Below are 19,095 nucleotides of genomic sequence, written 5' to 3'. Positions count from 1 at the left end.
TTTTAGTTTCATTTATTGTATTCTTCACTTTTGATTGCCTCTCTTTAATATTTTCTATCTCCTTACCGAGTCTCACTGAAATCTTTCACTCTTCTTTTGCAGCACCATGAGAATCTTTATGATCTTTACTTTAAATACTTTATCAGGCATATTGCTTTTCTCCATTTCATTCGGTTGTTCTTCTGAAATTTTGTTGTTCATTCTGTTGGATGACGTTTCTCTGTCTTCCCATTCTGCCTGACTTTCTGTGTTTGTTTTTTGTATTTGGTGGAACAACCACTTCTTTTAATTTTTTTTTTCTTTTGAACAGTTACCTCTAATCTTGAAGAAATGGTCTTCTGTATAGTTATCCCTCATGTAGACTGTGTAGTTGGTGACTTTTGCTGGCTGGCTAGAGCTATAATTTGCATGATTTGTAGTGGCACCCCAAAAGAACTACCGTAGCTGATTTGGTCACAGATCCGTGTGGCCTCTCGGCTCTCCACACACTGGGTGTCCTCACAGAACAGCAAAAACTAAAGTGGGTCAAAGCCAGGTGTCCTATGGCTCTACAGCCAGAGGGCTCCTTAGCATGATAGCTGAATGTGAAGTAGGTGTTATTTGGAATGTAGGAGGACCCTCTGTATTAAATACACTCTCACAAGACAGCTGAATTTGAGATTGCGTCCTAGGGAACTCTGTGCAGGGGATGCCTTCGCAGTTCTGCTGTAGCTAAAGCGTTGTACAGGCAGGCCGTGATGTTCTTGAGCTCTCAGCACAGAGGGTGCCCTAGTCAGATTGCTGAAACTAAATTGGGGTGGGGGATATTCTACACACAGAAGGTACTTTGGCAGGATCACTGAAGTGGATGTAAGCTTGAGTATGCCAGGACTTTTCCACACAGACGGTGTACTATTATGGTGCCTGGAACTGATGCTGGCACAGGCTGAGGTTCTGGGGCACTTTGTGCTTAATGGGACAGCTGGACCTGTAGCAGACATTAACTGAGAGGTCCCAGAGTGCCCCCGCCACCAGTAATTCCCTTGGAATCCATTTGAAGTGTAAGTGGTGCATGTCCTGGAGTATTCAGTGGTGCTTTGCTACATACAGTTTCACCTTTTCATGAGGTCTAGAAGTGTAGGAAGAATTAGCCAGGAATATTCCAATATTCCTTTTGTAGGATGGCTGGGACTGGTATGGGTTGTTTCCCTGGGGCTCACTCAGGCAACAGACTAGTTAGGGTACCCTGACAGCACTGTTCTGTGCTCTCAAGATGGAGGGGGAGTATAGAGCATATCTGTCAACCTCTCCTACCCAGAGAAAATTCTAGTAGGTCCACTTGCTATTTGGAGGAGTTCTAAGGGTGGTTCTCTAGTGCTTGTTGCTCTTTTAAACCACTGGATTTTAATTTTGTTTTTGTTTTTGTGTTTTAATATACCCAAGTGTGACTATGTCTGGAAATAGACTAGTTTAGACCTGGAGTTTGCTAAAGCAGTAGGCTTGTTATGACATCCCTACTCATCTCTGGTTTGCACTTTCAAAGTGGGATGTAAACCATGTTTCTGTCCACTTTCTCTGACCCAGAAGGAGTTTTAGCAAGTCCTCTGCCATTTGGCAGGGTTCTAGGGCTGTCTCTGTTATAAACTAGTTGTTGTTTAAAACTGCAGCTGTGTTCTGTGCCCAAAGAGGTTCTGTTTAATTTTCCCTTTCCCCAACAAGGGATGAGGATGCTTGAAGAAACCCCATGCCTCTCTTTGAGAGTCCTTTCTCTGTTTGGTGTTACAAGGCCAAAAAACAATATCAAAGCCTAGTATTCAGGAGAACAAGCCTTATTTGTAAGGGCCACAGAATGGAAAAGTGAGAACTGAGTTCACAAGTCAACTTCTCTTTTATGGTGAATTGGGGGTAGAATTTTATATCTATGTTTCTTGGAAACATTTTTCTAGATGTGTGTTTTGAGGCAGGGGAACAAAAGCAAAAATAAACTATTGGGACGTCATCAAACTAACAAGATTTTGCAAAGCTACTGACTGGGAGAAGTAATTTATAAACATTCATATATTTGTTAATGATATGTAGAGTAAGGGGTTAATATCTAAAGCATGTAAAATAAAAGTATGTAAGGCATTATACAACTCAAACTCTACAACTCAACACCAAAAAAGCAGATAATACAAATAAAAAATGAGCAGAAGAACATTTTTCCAAAGAAGACATACAGATGATTAACAAACACATGAAAAGTCTGAACATCAGTCATCATCAGGGAAGTGCACATCAAAACGAAAAATCAATTAGAGATCACCTCTTACCTGTCAGAATGGGTAAAATCAAACACACAAGAAACAACAAATATTGACAACGATGTGGGAAAAAGAGAATGGTCAGGCAGTGTTGATAGAAATGCAAACATACATCCATTATGGAATTTCCTCAAAAAATTAAAAATAAAATTACTCAAGGAGGCATGGAAGATGGTGTAGGAGGATGCTGGGCACACCTCGTCTTGCTGATCATTTAGATTCCACTGATTTCTGCCCAAATAACCCAGAAAACCACCAGAAGACCGCAGAATGGCCTCGCCAGAGCCAAGCATAGACAAGAGGCCCACAGAAGAGGGTAGGAAGGGCAGAGAGGCAGTGCGCGTTACAGGGCCTGGCGGGAAGGAGCTGGGGTGGTGGAGGGGCAGCTCGCCCAGCGAGGTAGAGCCCCCGAAGTCTTCCATGCAAAAGCAGAAAGGTCAGAATCTGTGATTTCTGACAGCCAGTGGAACTTCACATCTGGAATGTTAAAAGTCAACAGCTCTGCTCTCGGAGAGTGGGGAGGACGAGAGGACGCTGGGAGGGAGAGTTGTGGAGGCCCAGCAGACAGAGCTGAGCTTGGCCTGAGAACAGAGGTGGTGGCCAGCACCATTTCCCTATTCCCATCCCCCAGATGAAATTCCAGAGGAAACCAGTTCGCGTCACCGAACTTGATTGCACCGCGCAAAAAGCCCAACGCTGTGCTTCTGTGGATCCGTCACTCCAGTGGGCCTGCCTCCATTCCAGTGCTGCAGGGCCCCTCCTCTTGGGACCACCAATGGCAAAACTAGCTTAGCCTGTCCCTTCTGCTCTTTGTGAACGTTGCAGATCCACCCCCGCTAATGCATCCTTGGCCAGATTCCATGGAACCAGCACCACAAGCCTGGCAGTGTGCAAGTAGCTCAGACAGGAGCTGGACAGCTGACTGGACAAGTAGCCCAGGCAGTAGCAAGACACACCACTGCACAATGAATACTACCCCTGGGACAGAGGAAGATAAAGAACACACCAGTCTGACCGTGGCCCAAGTGGTGGGCTGGGGGCAGACTTCAGGTCTGACTGTGGCCCCACCCGCCAAAAGTTACTCCGGACAGCACAGGGTAAGTTCCGTGAAATTTTGAACTACCGCGGGAACTACCCACAATGACAAAACGGAAGTACTCTCTTCAAAAGAAACTCAGGAAGGAGTGACAGCTAACAAGTTGATCAAAAACTGGTTTAAGCAATATAAGTGAACAAGAACTTAGAATAATAGTCATAAAATTAATCACTGGGCTTAAAAAAAGCATAGAGTACATCAGAGAATCTATTGCTACAGAGATCAAGGGACTAAGAAATAGTCCTGAGGAGCTAAAAAATGCTATAAATGAGGTGCAAAATAAAATGGAGGCGGCCATAGCATGGATTCAAGCTGGAGAGGAGACAATAGGTGAATTAGAAGATAAAAATATGGAAAAAGTGGAAGCTGAGGAAAAAAATATCCAGGAGTATGAGGGGAGAATTAGAGAACTAAGTGATGCAATCAAATGGAACAATATCCCTTCGTAGGAATTCCAGAAGAAGAGAGAGATTGGGGGGGGGGGGGGGGCTGAAGGTGTACTTTAACAAATGATAGCTGAGAACTTCCCCGATCTGAGGAAGGAAAAAGGCACTGAAATCCAAGAGGCACAGAGAACTCCCTTCAGATGTAACTTGAATTGATCTTCTGCATGACTTATCATAGTGAAACTGGCAAAACACAAGGATAAAGAGAAAATTCTGAGAGCACCTAGGGATAAACGGGCCTTAACATACAAAGGTAGACACATAAGAGTAGTAGTAGACCTATCTACTGAAACTTGGCCGGCCAGAAAGCAATGACAGGAAATCTTCAATGTGGGGAACAGAAAAAATATGCCTCAAGAATCCGTTATCCAGCAAGTCTGTCATTCAGAATAGAAGGAGAGAGAAAGGCTTTCCCAAGCAAACAAAAACTGAAGGAACTCATCTTCACCAAACCAGCCCTGCAAGAGATCCTCAGGGGGACTCTGTGAGTGAAATGTTGAGCAAGGACCACAAAGTCCCAGAGACATCACTACAAGCATGATACCTACAGACGTAACAGTGACCCTACACCCATATCCTTCAAGATTAACACTGAATGTAAATGGACTAAATGCTCCGACAAAAAGACATAGAGTATCAGAATGGATAAAAAAAACAAGACTCATCCATTTGCTGTCTACAAGAGACTCATTTTAGACCTGAGGACACCTCCAGATCGAAAGTGAGGGGATGCAGAACTACCTATCATGCTACTGGAAGACAAAGCTGGAATAGCCATACGTATATCAGACAAACTAGACTTTAAATTAAAGGCTGTAACAAGAGAAGAAGAAGGCCATTATATAATAATTACAGGGTCTCTTCATCAGGAAGAGCTAACAATTATAAGTGTCTACGGACTGAATTTGGAAGCCCCCAATTACATAAAACAGTGAATCACAAACATAAGCAAACTTATTGATAAGAAAGTGGTAATTTCAGGGGACCTTAATACCCCACTTACAACAATGGATAGATCATCTAGACACAGGATCAGTAAAGAAACGAGGGCCCTGAATGATACATTGGATCAGATATACTTGACAGATATATTTAGATCTCTGCATTCCAAACCAACAGAATATACGTTCTTCTCGAATGCACATGGAACATTGTCCAAGTTAGATCACTTACTGGGTCACAAAACAGCCCTTCATAAGTATAAAAGAATTGAGATCATACCATGCATACTTTCAGACCACAAGGCTATGCAACATGACATCAACCACAGTTGAAAGTCTGGAAAACTGCCAAAGGCATGGAGGTTAAAGAACACCCTACTAAAGAATGAATGGGTCAACTAGGCAATTGGAAAAGGAATTGGAAAATATATGGAAACAAATGAAATAAAAATGCAATCCAACGCTTTGGGATGCAGCGAAGGCAGTCCTGAGAGGAAACTACATTGCAATCCAGGCCTCTCTCAAGAAACAAGAAAAATCCGCAACACAAAGTCTAATAGCACACCTAAAGGAAATAGAAGCAGAATAGCAAAGACACCCCAAACCCAGCAGCAGAAGGGAAAGTATAAAGATCAGAGCAGATATAAACAATATAGGATCTCAAAAAACTGTAGAGCAGATCAATGCAAACAAGAGTTGGTTTTTGAAAAAATAAACAAAATTGATAAGTCTCTATCTAGCCAGGCTTCTCAAAAAGAAAAGGGAGATGACCCAAATAGATACAATCATGAATGAAAATGGAATCATTCCAACCAATCCTTCAAATACAAGCAGTTATCTGGGAATACTATGAAAAATTATATGGCAACAAACTGGATAACCTGGAAGGAACAGACAAAGTCCTAAGCACCCACACACTTCCAAAACTCAAACGGGAAGAAATAGAAAACTTGAACAGACCCATAACCGGTGAAGAAATTCGGTAAGTTATCAAAAATCTCCCAACAAATAAGAATCCAGGACCAGATGGCTTCCCTGGGGAATTAACCAGACATTTAAAGCAGAGATAATACCTATCCTTCTCAAGCTTTTCCAAAAAAATAAGGAAGGAAAACTTCCAGACTCATTCTATAAAGCCAGCAATACGTTGATTCCCCAACCAGAGACCCAGCAAAAAAAAAAAAAAAAAAAAAAAAAAAGAGAACAACAAACCAGTATCCCTGATGAATAAGGATGCAAAAATTCTCAATAAGATACCAGCAAGTTGAATTCAACAGCATATAAAAAGAATTTGCCATGATCAGGTGGGATTCATTCCTGGGCCACAGGACTGGTTCAACATTTGCAAGTCAATCAGTGTGATACATCACATTAACAGAAGAAAAGAAAAGAACCATATGATCCTGTCAATCGATGCAGAAAAAGCATTTGACAGAATTCAGCATCTTGTCTTAATACAAACCCTCAAGAATGTCGGGATAGAAGGAACATACTTAAACTTCATAAAAGCCATTTATGAAAAGCCCTAAGCTAATATCATCCTCAGTGGGGAAACGCTGAGAGCTTTTCCCCCTGAGATCAGGAACATAACACGGATGTTCAGTCTCACCACTGTTGTTTAACGTAATGTTGGAAACGCTAGCGTCAGCAATCAGACAACAAAAAGAAATCAAAGGTATCAAAACTGGCAAAGATGAAGTCAAGCTTTCACTTTCCGCAGATGACATTTTATACGTGGAAAACCTGATAGACTCCACCAGAAGCCTCCTAGAACTGACAGATGAATTCAGCAAAGTCGCAGGAAACAAAATGAATGTACAGAAATCTGTTGCATTCTTGTACAGTAATAATGAAGCAACAGAACGACAAGTAAAGAAACTGTCCCATTCACGATTGTGGCAAGAAGCATAAAATATCTAGGAATACACCTAACCAAAGATGTAAAAGATGTGTATGCTGAAAACTGCAGGAAGCTTATGAAGGAAATTGAAGAAGATACAAAGAAATGGAAAAACATTCCATGCTCATGGGTTGGTATAATAAATATTATTAAAATGTCAATACTACCCAAAACGATCTACACATTCAATGCAATCCCAATCAAAATGGCCCCAGCATTCTTCTCAAAGCTAGAACAAAGGATCCTAAAAATGTATGGAACCACAAATTACCCCAAATATTATAGTAATATTAAAGAAAATAACCAAAGTGGGAGCCATCACAATCCCAGACTTTAGCCTCTATTACAAAGCTGTAATCATCAAGAGAGTATGGTATTGGCACAAAAACAGATACTTAGACCAATGGAAGACAATAGAGACTCCAGAATTAGACCCAAAAAAGTATGGCCAACTAATCTTTGACAAAGCAGGAAAGAATATCCAATGGAAAAAAAGACAGTTTTTTAAACAAATGTTGCTGGGAGAACTCGACAGCAGCATGCAGAAGTATGAAACTAGGACAGTTTCTTACACCATTTACAAAAATAAACTCAAATTGGATGAAGGACCTGAATGTGAGACAGGACACCATCAAAACCCTGGATGAAAAAGCAGGCAACAACTTCTTTGACCTCGGCTGCAGCAGTTTCTTACTCTACATGTCTCTAAAGACAAGGGAATTAAAAGCAAAAATGAACTATTGGGACTTCATCAAAATAACAAGCTTCTGCAATGCAAAGGAAACAATCAACAAAACTAAAAGGCAACCGAGAGAAAGGGGGAAATATTTGCAAATGATGTGTTGGATAAAGGGTTAGTATCTAAGTCTATAAAGAACTTACCAAACTCCACACCCAAAAAACAAATAATCCAGTGAAGAAATGGGCAGAAAACGTGAATAGACACTTTTCCAATGAAGAAATCCAGATGGCCAACAGGCACATGAGAAGATGCTTAACATCACTCCTCATCAGGGAAATACAAATCAAAACCACACTGAGATATCACCTCACACCAGAGTGGCTAAAATGAACAAATCAGGAGACTATAGATGCTGGAGAGGATGTGGAGAAACGGGAACCCACTTGCACTGTGGGGGGGAATGCAAACTGGTGCAGCCACTCTGGAGACAGTGTGGAGGTTCCTCGTAAAATCAAACATAGGTCTACGCTATGATCCAGCAATAGCACTGCTAGGAATTTACCGAAGGGATATAGGAGTGCTGATGCATAGGGGCACTTGTACCCCAATGTATATAGCAGCACTTTCAACAATAGCCAGATTTTTGAAAGAGCCTAAATGTCCATCAACTGATGAATGGATAAAGAATATGTGGCTTATATATACAATGGAATACTACATGGCAATGAGAACGAATGAAATATGGCCTTTTGTAGCAACTGAGATAGAACATGGAACATCGATAGAACTGGAGAGTGTTATGCTAAGTGAAATAAGTCATACAGGAAAGACAGATACTATATGTTTTCACTCTTATGTGGATCCAGAGAAAGTTAACAGAAGACCGTGGGGGAGGGGAAGGAAAAATAAAGTTAGAGAGGGAGGGAGCCAAACCATAAGACACTCTTAAAAACTGAGAATAAACTGAGGGTTGATCGGGGTGGAAGGGAGAGGAATGTGGGTGATGGGCATTGGGGAGGGCACCTGTTGGGATGAACACTGGGTGTTGTATGGAAATCAATTTGACAATAAATTTCATATTAAAAAATAACAAAATGAAATAAAATGACTACATGAACTAGGAATTCCAGTGTTGTCTTTACCCTACGAATTCAGAAAGATTTATGCACCTCTGTGTTTATGTTTATTTCTGCATTATTTACAACAGTCAAGATACAGAAGCAACTTGAGGATCCATCAATAGATGAATGGGTAATGATGTGACACACATAAACACCTACACGTGAATGTTATTCTGCCATAAAAAAGAACGAAATTTTTGCCATTGCAACCATATAAACAGAGCTAGAGCGTAAAATGTTAACGTGAAATAAGAGAAACGTGAAATAAGAGAAAGACAAATACCATATGATTTCCACAAGTTATATGAGGAATTCAGGATACAAAGCAAATGAACAAAGAAAAAAAGAGATTCTTCATCAGAGAGAATATTCTGATGGTTACCAGTGAACAGTTCAGTGGAAGAATGGGTGAAATCAGTGAAGGGGAAAAGGAGTACACTTACTGTGATGAGCACTGAATAGTGTATAGAATTGTTGAATCGTTATGCAATACACCTGAGACTAATTTAACACTGTGTTAGTTATACTGGAATTTTAAAGAATTACAGATAAAATTTAAAAAAAAATTCCCCTTGATTTCTTCTTTAGTCCATAGTTGGTTTGTTTTTTTTTTCCCCTTAAGGAATGTGTAGCTAATTTCCTATCTGTTTGTAAGTTTGCAAGCTTTCCAGTTGTTGATATATTGTTTTTTTGTTTTTTTTTTTTTCAACGTTTTTTATTTATTTTCGGGACAGAGAGAGACAGAGCATGAACGGGGGAGGGGCAGAGAGAGAGGGAGACACAGAATCGGAAACAGGCTCCAGGCTCTGAGCCATCAGCCCAGAGCCCGATGCGGGGCTCAAACTCCCGGACCGCGAGATCGTGACCTGGCTGAAGTCGGACGCTTAACCGACTGCGCCACCCAGGCGCCCCTGGTTGTTGATATATTGTTAATAATCATTGTGATCAAATAAGTACTTGATATTTCAGTCTTACTAAATTTGCTAAAATGTGTTTGTGGTCTATCATATCGTCCTGAAAAATATTCTATATGTATTTGAAAGAAATGTGTAATATACTACTGGAATGGATGGAATGTATTTTTCAAGGTCAGTGTTTTCCTCTCAGTGTTCTGTTTGTGTATGATTTACTCACTGCTGGAAGTGGTTTTGAAGTGCACACTATTATTATTTATTATATCTTATTCTCTGTTTTCCATTATTATCAATTTTTCCCTTCAGATCTCTATTTACATAATATATGTAAATGACCTGATCAATCTTGAATGTGTATATATTTATCAATGTTGTATCTTCGTAATGACTTGTCTACTTTATCATTATCTGACAGTGACCATATTGGCTTATTCTGTGTTGCTTGATATTAATATAGCCACTTTGTCTTTCTTTTGGATTCCTGTGTATGGAATAACGGCACTTAATATTGTATCTAAGTCTTTAAAATGAATGGAATCTCCTGAAGGCAGAAAATAATTGGGTCTTATTTTCAATCTCTTCCACTTTGTAGATTCGAAAATTCAATCCATCTATATGCTGTTTCTTGATACATACTAACTAATGCCATCTTGTTCATTGTTTCTGGTAGTCCTATAGTACCATTGATCCGTTTTTCATCTGTTACTGTCTTACCTTTGAGAATGGGTGATTTTTTACAGTTACAGTGTCTGATTTTCTCTCCTTTGTGAAACTAGTGTGGGTTTTTGATTAGTAGTTAATGGGCTAATATAAAACATCTTGTAGATGTTAACAGTAGATAATTCTGTTGACAGTAACTTAATTAGCATAAAACACTACCTGTTTAATCTGTCTTACTTTACAGTCATCTGTCACAGATTACTCATTTGATTGGTAAGTATTACAAAATTACAGTCACTGAAGTTATTTTTTTAATTTAAATTTTAGTTAACATGCAGTGCAGTATTGGTTTCAGGAGTAAAATTCAGCGATTTGTAAACAACACCCAGTGCTCATCACAACTTCCATTTTAATACCCATCACCCATCTAGCCCATCTCCCACTTAAAATCTACATATGAGTGAAATCATATGGTCTGTCTTTCTCAGAATTATTTCACTTAGCATAATACCTTCTAAGTAATATTCCATTGTAAATATATACTACATCTGGTTTGTTGTGGTTTTTTTTTTTTTTTAGCTTAAATGTTTATTTTTCAGAGAGAGAGAGCGAGAGAGAGAGAGAGCGCGCGCACAAGCAGGTGAAGGCCAGAGACAGAACGAGACACAGAATCTTCAGGCTCCAAGGTGTCAGCACAGAGCCTGACACGGGGATTGAACTCACGAGTTGTGAGATCATGACCTGAGCCAAAGTCTGACGCTTAACCAACTGAGCCATCCAGGCACATCTGTACCACATTTTCTTTATCCTTTCTTTCATCAGTCAGTGAAACTGACTTGGGCTTTCTCCCTAGTTTGGCTTTATAATTAGCTTGGCTATAAATATTAGGTTTCATGGACCCTTTGAATTTTTATTTTTGTATCCTTTGGGTAAATACCTCATAGTGCAATTGCTGTATTTTAGGGTAGTTCTATTTTTAGGTTTCTGAGGAGTTTCCATACTGTTCTCCAGAATGGCTACACAAGTTTGCTGTCCTACCAAGCGCAGGAGGGTAGTCCTTTGTCTGCATCTTCACCAACACCTGTTGTTTCTTGTGTTAATTGTAGCCATTCTGACAGGTGTGAGGTGGTATCTCATTGTGGTTTTGATTTGTACTTCCCTGGTGATGAGAGATGTGGAACATCTTTTCATGAGTCTGTTCACCTTCTGGTTGTGATGTTTGAAAAGTTTGTATTGATGTCTTCTTCCCTTTCCTTAATTGAGTTGTTTGTTTTTTGGGTGTTGAGTTTGATGATTTCCTTATAGAGTTTGGATACTAACCCTCATCAGATACATTGTTTGCAACTATCCTCTCCTGTTCCATTGTTGTAGACTCTGGGTCTGGAGCTCTTTCTCGTCTAGCAAGAAAGCGGGATGCAGGATTAAAATATGAGAGATGGCTAATGTCAGGGAGAAGACAAGAGCCCTGATTAAGAGTCCTTGCTCTGTTTTTTTAGGATCTGAAGGCTTAGAAGCCTTGTAATGGACATACACAAAGAGACAATGAGACTGTTAACATTAACTATGGACATGACGAAAAGGGGGTTTTGAAGATCTGTGGGGTTAGGAGTTTGGGCTAATACAAAACAAAACCCTGGCGTCCTGTGGCCAGGCAGAAGGTTGTTTACAGCAAACATGAGACATCGCCTCTGTTTACCTAAACTGGCTTAGGGGACAAGAAAGAGCATGCTACCTCAGGGTCAACAAGGCACCTTTGTTTTGCTAATTAGCTCTGGTCTGGGCAGCTTCACCTCACAGTGATTTATCTCCCTATTTACCTGTTTACCTAGTTTACCTAATTTGGTCCTTCCTTCCTGAGAAAACAACTTTGTGCTATAGTACTAAATTGGGGGGGGGGGGGAGGGCGTTTCTGCCCTGTATACCTGATCTTGTTTACCTCATATACCTTTGTTCTATATTTGGCCTTTGCCTCACCCTGTCTGTACTGGGGGCTTAGCCCCACCCTCCCTATGCTAATTACCTAATCTTATTTACCCAGACTTGGGTGTCCGCATCCTATAGCTTTATAATTCTTTATGCCTTGTTAATCCATCAGTGCAAGCCCAGGGAATTCCTAAGCTTATTCCCCAGGTTCCATAAGCTTCCTTTTAGTTTTGTTGATTGTTCCCTTTTGCTCTGCACAACCTTTTTATCTTGATGAACTCCCATTAATTAGTTCCGGTTTGCTTTCCCTTCCCTTCCCTTCCCTTCCCTTCCCTTCCCTTCCCTTCCCTTCCCTTCCCTTCCCTTCCCTGCCCTGCCCTGCCCTGCCCTGCCCTGCCCTGCCCTGCCCTGCCCTGCCCTCCCCTGCCCTCCCCTGCCCTGCCCTGCCCTGCCTTGCCCTCCCCTCCCTGCCCCTCCCCTCCCCTCCCCACCCCTCCCCCCTCCCCTCCCCTCCCCTCCCCGCCCCTCCCCTCCCCTCCCCTCCCCTCCCGCTGTCCCAACCCCATTTGTTGAAGGGACTGTCTTTTTTCCATTCTTTTCTGTTTTGTCAAAGACGAGTTAATCATATAATTGTGGGTCTCTTTCTGGGTTTTCTGTTCTATTTTGTCGATATACATGTCTGTATTTTGCGCCAGTACCATACTCTCTTGATGACAAAAACTTGGTAATCTTGAAATCTGGAATTGTGATACCTCCAGTTTTGTTTTCCTTTTTCAGGATTGCTCTGGCTATCTGGGGAATTTTCTAGTTTTATTTCTGGTGTTTTTGATAATAGCAGTTCTGACAGGTGTGAGGAGATACGTCATTGTGGTTCTGATTTTCATTTCCCTGATGATCATTGATGTTGAGCCTTTTTTCCTGTGTCTCTTAACCATCTGAATTTCTTCTTTGAAGAGATATCTGTTCATGCCCTCTACCCTGTTTTTAGTTGGATTGACTGTTTGCATGTTTGTGGATACTGAGTTGTGTGAGTTCTTTATGTATTTTAGCTATTAATCCCTTACAGTTCTATCACTTGCAAATATGTAAATTTCCTGAACCAGTACAATGTCTTTTTATTTTGTTGGTGGGGTTTTGGTTGTTGTTTGTGTTTTTAGGTGGTTTTTTCGTTTGTTTGTTTTTTTGTTTTTTGTTTTTTGCCATGGAAAAGACTTTTAGTTTGATTTGGTTTCATTTGTTTATTTTGTTTTTGTTCACTTTTCTGAGGAGACAGATCAAATATATGTATATACGCACACATTGCTGAGACCGATGTCAGGGATTCACTACCTGGTTTTCTTCTAGTAGTTTCCAGTCTTATATTTAACTCATTAATCCCCCTTTAGTTTATCTTGTATATGATGTAAGCAAGGAGTCCAGTTTCAACTTTATTTGCAAGTAGCTGTTGAGTTTTCCCAACAACATTTGTTGAAGAGCCAGTCTTTCCCCAGTGTTTATTCTTGCCTCCTTTGCCAAAGACTAATTTACCTGTGTTAAGATGGGTTTATCCCTGGACTGTGTATTCCATGTATCTGTTGTTGTGCTAGTACCACCCTACTTTGATAACGCATCCTTATAGTATAGTTGGAAATAAGAAAGCCTGATTATCTCCAGCTTGTACTTCTTTCTCAAGATTTCTTTGATCATTCAAGGTCCTTTGTGGTTCCATATACATTTTAGGATTTTTTTTCCCTAGTTTTCTAGAAGATGCCATTGTTTTCAATAGAGATTGTATTGAATCTTTAGACTGCTTTGGGTGGCCAGGATATTTTAATAATATTATTTTTTTTTCAGTCCAAATGCATGGTGTATCTTTCAATATATTTGTGTCATCATCAGTTTCATTTACCAATCTTACAGTTCCGTTCCTCTGCCCCCTTTTTAGATGGATTGCTTTTTTTTTCATGCTTACATTTATTTTATTTGTGCTTCGTGTGCAATTGTCAGTGGATTGTTTTCTATTTTTTATAGTTAACTAATAGTGTATAGAACATAACACTTAACCTGCTTGTAAATTGATTGAACTCATAACTTAGTTTTAATCATATTTTACTGGAGTCCTTAGGGTTTTCTCCATATAGTATCGTGTTGGTTTATGTAAATAGGGATAGTTTACTTCTCTTATAATTTGATTGCCTGTGTTTCTTTTTCTTATCTTATTGCTATGGCTAGGACTTCCAGTACTGTGTTAAGTAGTAGTGGTGAGAAGGCATTCTTGTCTTATTCCTGATCTTACAGGAATAAGTTTCACCATTCAATGTGATGTTAGCTGTGTGTTTGTCATTCATGGTCTTTATTATGTTGAGGTACATTTCTCTCTGTCCACCTTGTTGAGAGTTTTGGGCACAAATAAGTTTTGGATTATATCAGATGCTTTTCCAGCCTTGTTGATATGATCATGATTTTTGCCACTCCTTTTTTTCTTTGTCGTCCATTTTAAAAATATTTTTCATCGCATTTATTTTAGAGAGAGAGAGAGAGTGGGGAGAAGATATAAGAAGAGAGAGAGAATCTTAACTCAACCAACTGAGACACCCACATGCCCCATCATGCATTTCCAGTGTGTTTTGTTACAGTGATTGCTATGCAGATGTTGAACCACCCACCCTGAATCTCTTAAATAAATCGCACTTGATCTTTTTCTATGATTCTTTTAATGTATTGTTGCATTTGATTTGATAATATATTGTTGAGGATTTTTATATCTGTACTCATCAGGAATATTGGCCTATAATCCCTCTAACTTTACAGCAAAAATCAAGTGGATAGTCTTCAAAATATAACTTTTATTGAGTTGAGCTAAATCTAAAGAGAGGCAAAACACAAGTACAGACTCACGTTAGCCTAAAAGGAAGTAACCTCTATACCTGTGGGTATGATATTATTTTAACATATTGCTAAAGGCTTGATAAAATTACTATGAGATATAAAATACATGGAAATGAAGACATAGTAGGAGTTCAGATTTATCCTACAGATCTCAATAAGTGAGAACTCGGAGGAAAGGTTACACAGAAACCAGAGAGAGCTCTCCCCTACAGAACAGCCTTAAAGAGACACACAAATTTCACTGCAAGAAATGCCTGGACTCTTCTTTTACAAATAAAATCCTAAACCACCAGGGGGAAACAATAAACATTTAACTTTTGACACAGTAAAGGGAAAATGTAAGAGAAAACTTCTCTTAACTATAAAGAAGTAGAAAAGTGTTGTACTCTTAAGACTTTTGAAGATATTTAGCAATTGCAGTGGGATAAAATGGAATAAAAGGGGCTACCTTCAAGACACAGGCACAAAAGGCTAACTTAAGTTTGACGGTGAGTCAGAAAAACAGAATGTTCCCTTCTCCATCGCTGTGCTTTAGCAAGTAAAGAGTAAGACAAATGACAGTGGTACTGCTGGGGGTAAAACAAACTGCTGGGGGAAAACAAAAGAATTGAGAGAGATACCCAGGAATGGAAGAGTCTTGGTAGAAGTCGAGGATTAACAGGAGACATTAATTCCACCTCTATGGTAGAGCAAAACAAAGATAAAGTAAGTTTGGATGCAGTGAAATGGCTAAGACAGATAGCATCACCTCTTCACTCAAGATGAGAGGCAGAAAAAGCTGAAAAGCTCTACCATGGTAGAAAGGAAGCCAGATGAGACGGTGCCCAGCTTCCCCTAGTTGTGCAAGACTTTGGTAAAGAAATCCATCTCTTTTCGTAGTGAAAGTAAGTTTTACCTATTTTGCAAATATTTTCAAAGAACCAGCTTGTTTCACTGATTGTCTGTTTTATTCTTTATTGTGTTTGTCTCTGATCTTACGATTTCTTTCCTTCCACTGGCTTGAGTTTACTTTTCTTTTTCTGGTTTCTTATGTTATCAATTTGAGATCCCCCTCTCTCTGTTAGGTGTGCATTTATAGCTTTAAATTTCCCTTGGGGCGCCTGGGTGGCGCAGTCGGTTAAGCGTCCGAGTTCAGCCAGGTCACGATCTCGCGGTCCGTGAGTTCGAGCCCCGCGTCAGGCTCTGGGCTGATGGCTCAGAGCCTGGAGCCTGTTTCCGATTCTGTGTCTCCCTCTCTCTCTGCCCCTCCCCCGTTCATGCTCTGTCTCTCTCTGTCCCAAAAATAAATAAACGTTGAAAAAAAAAAATTTCCCTTTGGGCACTGCTATGCAGCATTCCACAGTTTTATTTTTGACTTTCTATTCTTTCTGATTCTTTTCTAAATATCTTCTGTTTCCCCTGATGATTTAGTTTTTAGTCTATTGGATATTTAAGGGTCTGCTATTTATATCCCTGTCATTTTCTTTCTTGATTGATTGTAGAAAATATTTTTAGTGATTTTGCTCTCCTAAAATTTATTTTAAGTGACGTTTTTTGTCCTAACATATGGTTTGTTCTCAAAAACATCCCAAGTGACCTCACAAAACTGTATTATTGCTTTGTTACCTGGTGTACTTCTTTCCTTTTTTTTAAATTTTTTTAACGTTTATTTATTTTTGAGACAGAGAGAGACAGAGCATGAACGGGGAAGGGTCAGAGAGAGGGAGACACAGAATCTGAAACACGCTCCAGGCTCTGGGCTGTCAGCAGAGAGCCCAACGCAGGGCTCGAACTCACGGACCCCGAGATCATGACCCAAGCCGAAGTCGGCTGCTTAACCGACTGAGCCACCCAGGCGCCCCTCTTTTTTTTTTTTTTTCTTTTTTTTAAGAGAGAGTACAAGCAGCAGGAAGGGGCGAGGTAGACAGAAAGAGAGAGAGAGAGAGAGAGAGAGAGAGAATTTTAAGCAGGTTCCACATCCAGCATGGAACCAAAAGCAAATGTCAGTCTCAGGGTGAAAGGCAAGATCATGACCTGAACTGAAATCAAGTGTCAAGTGGCTAACCAACTGAGCACCCAGGTGGCCTCAACTTTGTTCCCTTTTTTATACATGAGTAATATTACAGCAATCCACTGATGGACATTTGGATTATTTTGTTGCTTAGGGTGTTTTGTATAGCCTACTAATCTATTTGCTTATAGTGTTGTTTACATCTCCTATGTCTATATTAATCTTTTATCCAGATGTTCTGTGTATTATTGAAAGTGTGGTATTAAGTCTCAAATAATTATTTTCAAATATTTTCTCACTTAAATTCTGTCAGCATTTGTTTCATTTTATTTTGTGGCCCTTTAGTTTGGTATATATATGTTTAGGATTATTTTATTTTCCTGGTGAATTGACCATTTCATCAATGTAAATATCCTTTGGTCTCTTGTAAGTTTTTTACTTACAGTTGAATATATATGTGTGTATGCATCTATATGTGTGTATGTACTTACATTTATGTATCTATGTATTTATATATATATCTATATATATCTACACATTATATATGCATATGTATGTGTATGTATATAACTGCATATATGTTCCAATTCACAGACTCTTTACCATATAAAAAAATAAAAAATATAAAAAATAAAAAGTAATCTCGATAACAAAGAACTTGATGGGGCGCCTGGGTGGCTCAGTCAGTTAAGCGTCCGACTTCGGCTCAGGTCATGATCTCACGGTCCGTGAGTTCGAGCCCTGCGTCGGGCTCTGTGCTGACAGCTCGTAACCTGGAGCCTGTTTCACATTCTGTGTCTCCCTCTCTCTCTGCCCCTCCCCTGATCATGCTCTGTCTCTCTCTGTCTCAAAAATAAATAAACGTTAAGAAAAGGAACTTGAATAGATATTTCTTGAGAGAAGTTATTCAGATGGTCCACAAACACATGAGAGAATGCTCATCATCATTGGTCTTCAAATGTACCTGAGTCAAAATTACAGTGAGAGTCCACATTACTCCCAGATGGCTTGAATCGACAAATCAGATACAAAGAGGTTTTCAAAAGAAATATGAATCCTGTGCGTTTCTGGTGTGAATATGTAGTATTGCAGCACCTGTGCAAAATAGTTTGAGATTTCTCAGTTAAACTCAGAGTGACCATTTGACTCAGCTATTCTCATTAACCATTAAAGAGAAAATAATATATGTCCACTGAAGCTTGTCACAAGAATTTCTTGCAGAATTATTTACAGTAGCCAAAATGGAAATAACCCAGATGTCCATCATTGGATAAATGGATAAGTAAATTGTATTGTACTCATACAATGAAATATTACTCATATATATAAAAGAAACAAAGTACCAATACATCCTTCAGTAAGAATTACCCTTCATTATGTATAAAAAGCATTATTTATGTGTATAGAAGTATTTTGTGTATAAAACCTTATGCTAAGTGACAGAAGGCAGACATAACAGGTCAGTTATAGTATAGTTCTTTCCATATTATATTTGAAAAGTCATAAAATCCATACTTAAGAAGAGTAGTGGTAACCACATCATGAGTGAATGGGAAATGATGAATGATTACTTAATGTGCACAGGGTGTTTTCTTGAGTGGCAAAAATGTTTTGAAACTAGAGAGAAATAGTGGTTGCACAACATTTTGAGTATGCTTAAATGCTTCCAACTGTATATTTAAAATTTCTAAACCATTTTAACTTTTTTTTTCAACGTTTATTTATTTTTGGGACAGAGAGAGAGCATGAACGGGGGAGGGGCAGAGAGAGAGGGAGACACAGAATCGGAAACAGGCTCCAGGCTCTGAGCCATCAGCCCAGAGCCTGACGCGGGGCTCGAACTCCCGGACCGCGAGATCGTGACCTGGCTGAAGTCGGACGCTTAACCGACTGCGCCACCCAGGCGCCCCATAAACCATTTTAAAATTGTTAATTTTGTATTTTGTGATTCCACTTCAATAAAAAATGTATGTATGAATGGTAGAAGATAAACTAAGATAGTTTTATTAGACATAGTGTATTTAAAGCTTTACTGGTAAAACAGGAGTTGAGATCATCTTAAAAATGAGAAGTATGAAATGAGCATTTAAGAAAATGTAATGATGAAGCACACACAGAAAACGAAGTAGTAAAAATAAAGAAAATACTGACAAATTAAAAGTAAGCAGCTCTTGCTTTGAGAATTTGGAAGGCTTTATTTGGAATTTGGAACCCAGAAGGCAATTCGAAAGATTATATACTCCTGGAAACTCAGATGATTTGGAGGATCACT

At 39.5% G+C, this 19,095-nt stretch overlaps 1 protein-coding gene across 5 annotated transcripts in view; it reads left to right on the top strand.

The window, feature by feature from the left end:
• Positions 1-19,095, top strand: part of LOC147570842 (cullin-4B-like) — a 139,327-nt gene that overhangs the window by 117,444 nt on the left and 2,788 nt on the right. The window lies entirely within an intron of this gene.

The sequence above is a fragment of the Puma concolor genome, unplaced genomic scaffold, assembly GCF_028749965.1.
Source record: "Puma concolor isolate L17-30 unplaced genomic scaffold, mPumCon1.1.hap2 unalloc_scaffold_8, whole genome shotgun sequence".
In the NCBI taxonomy this organism is placed as follows: domain Eukaryota; kingdom Metazoa; phylum Chordata; class Mammalia; order Carnivora; family Felidae; genus Puma; species Puma concolor.
The sequence above is the reverse complement of the archived record's forward strand: the minus strand, read 5'-3'. Positions and strand labels throughout refer to the sequence as shown.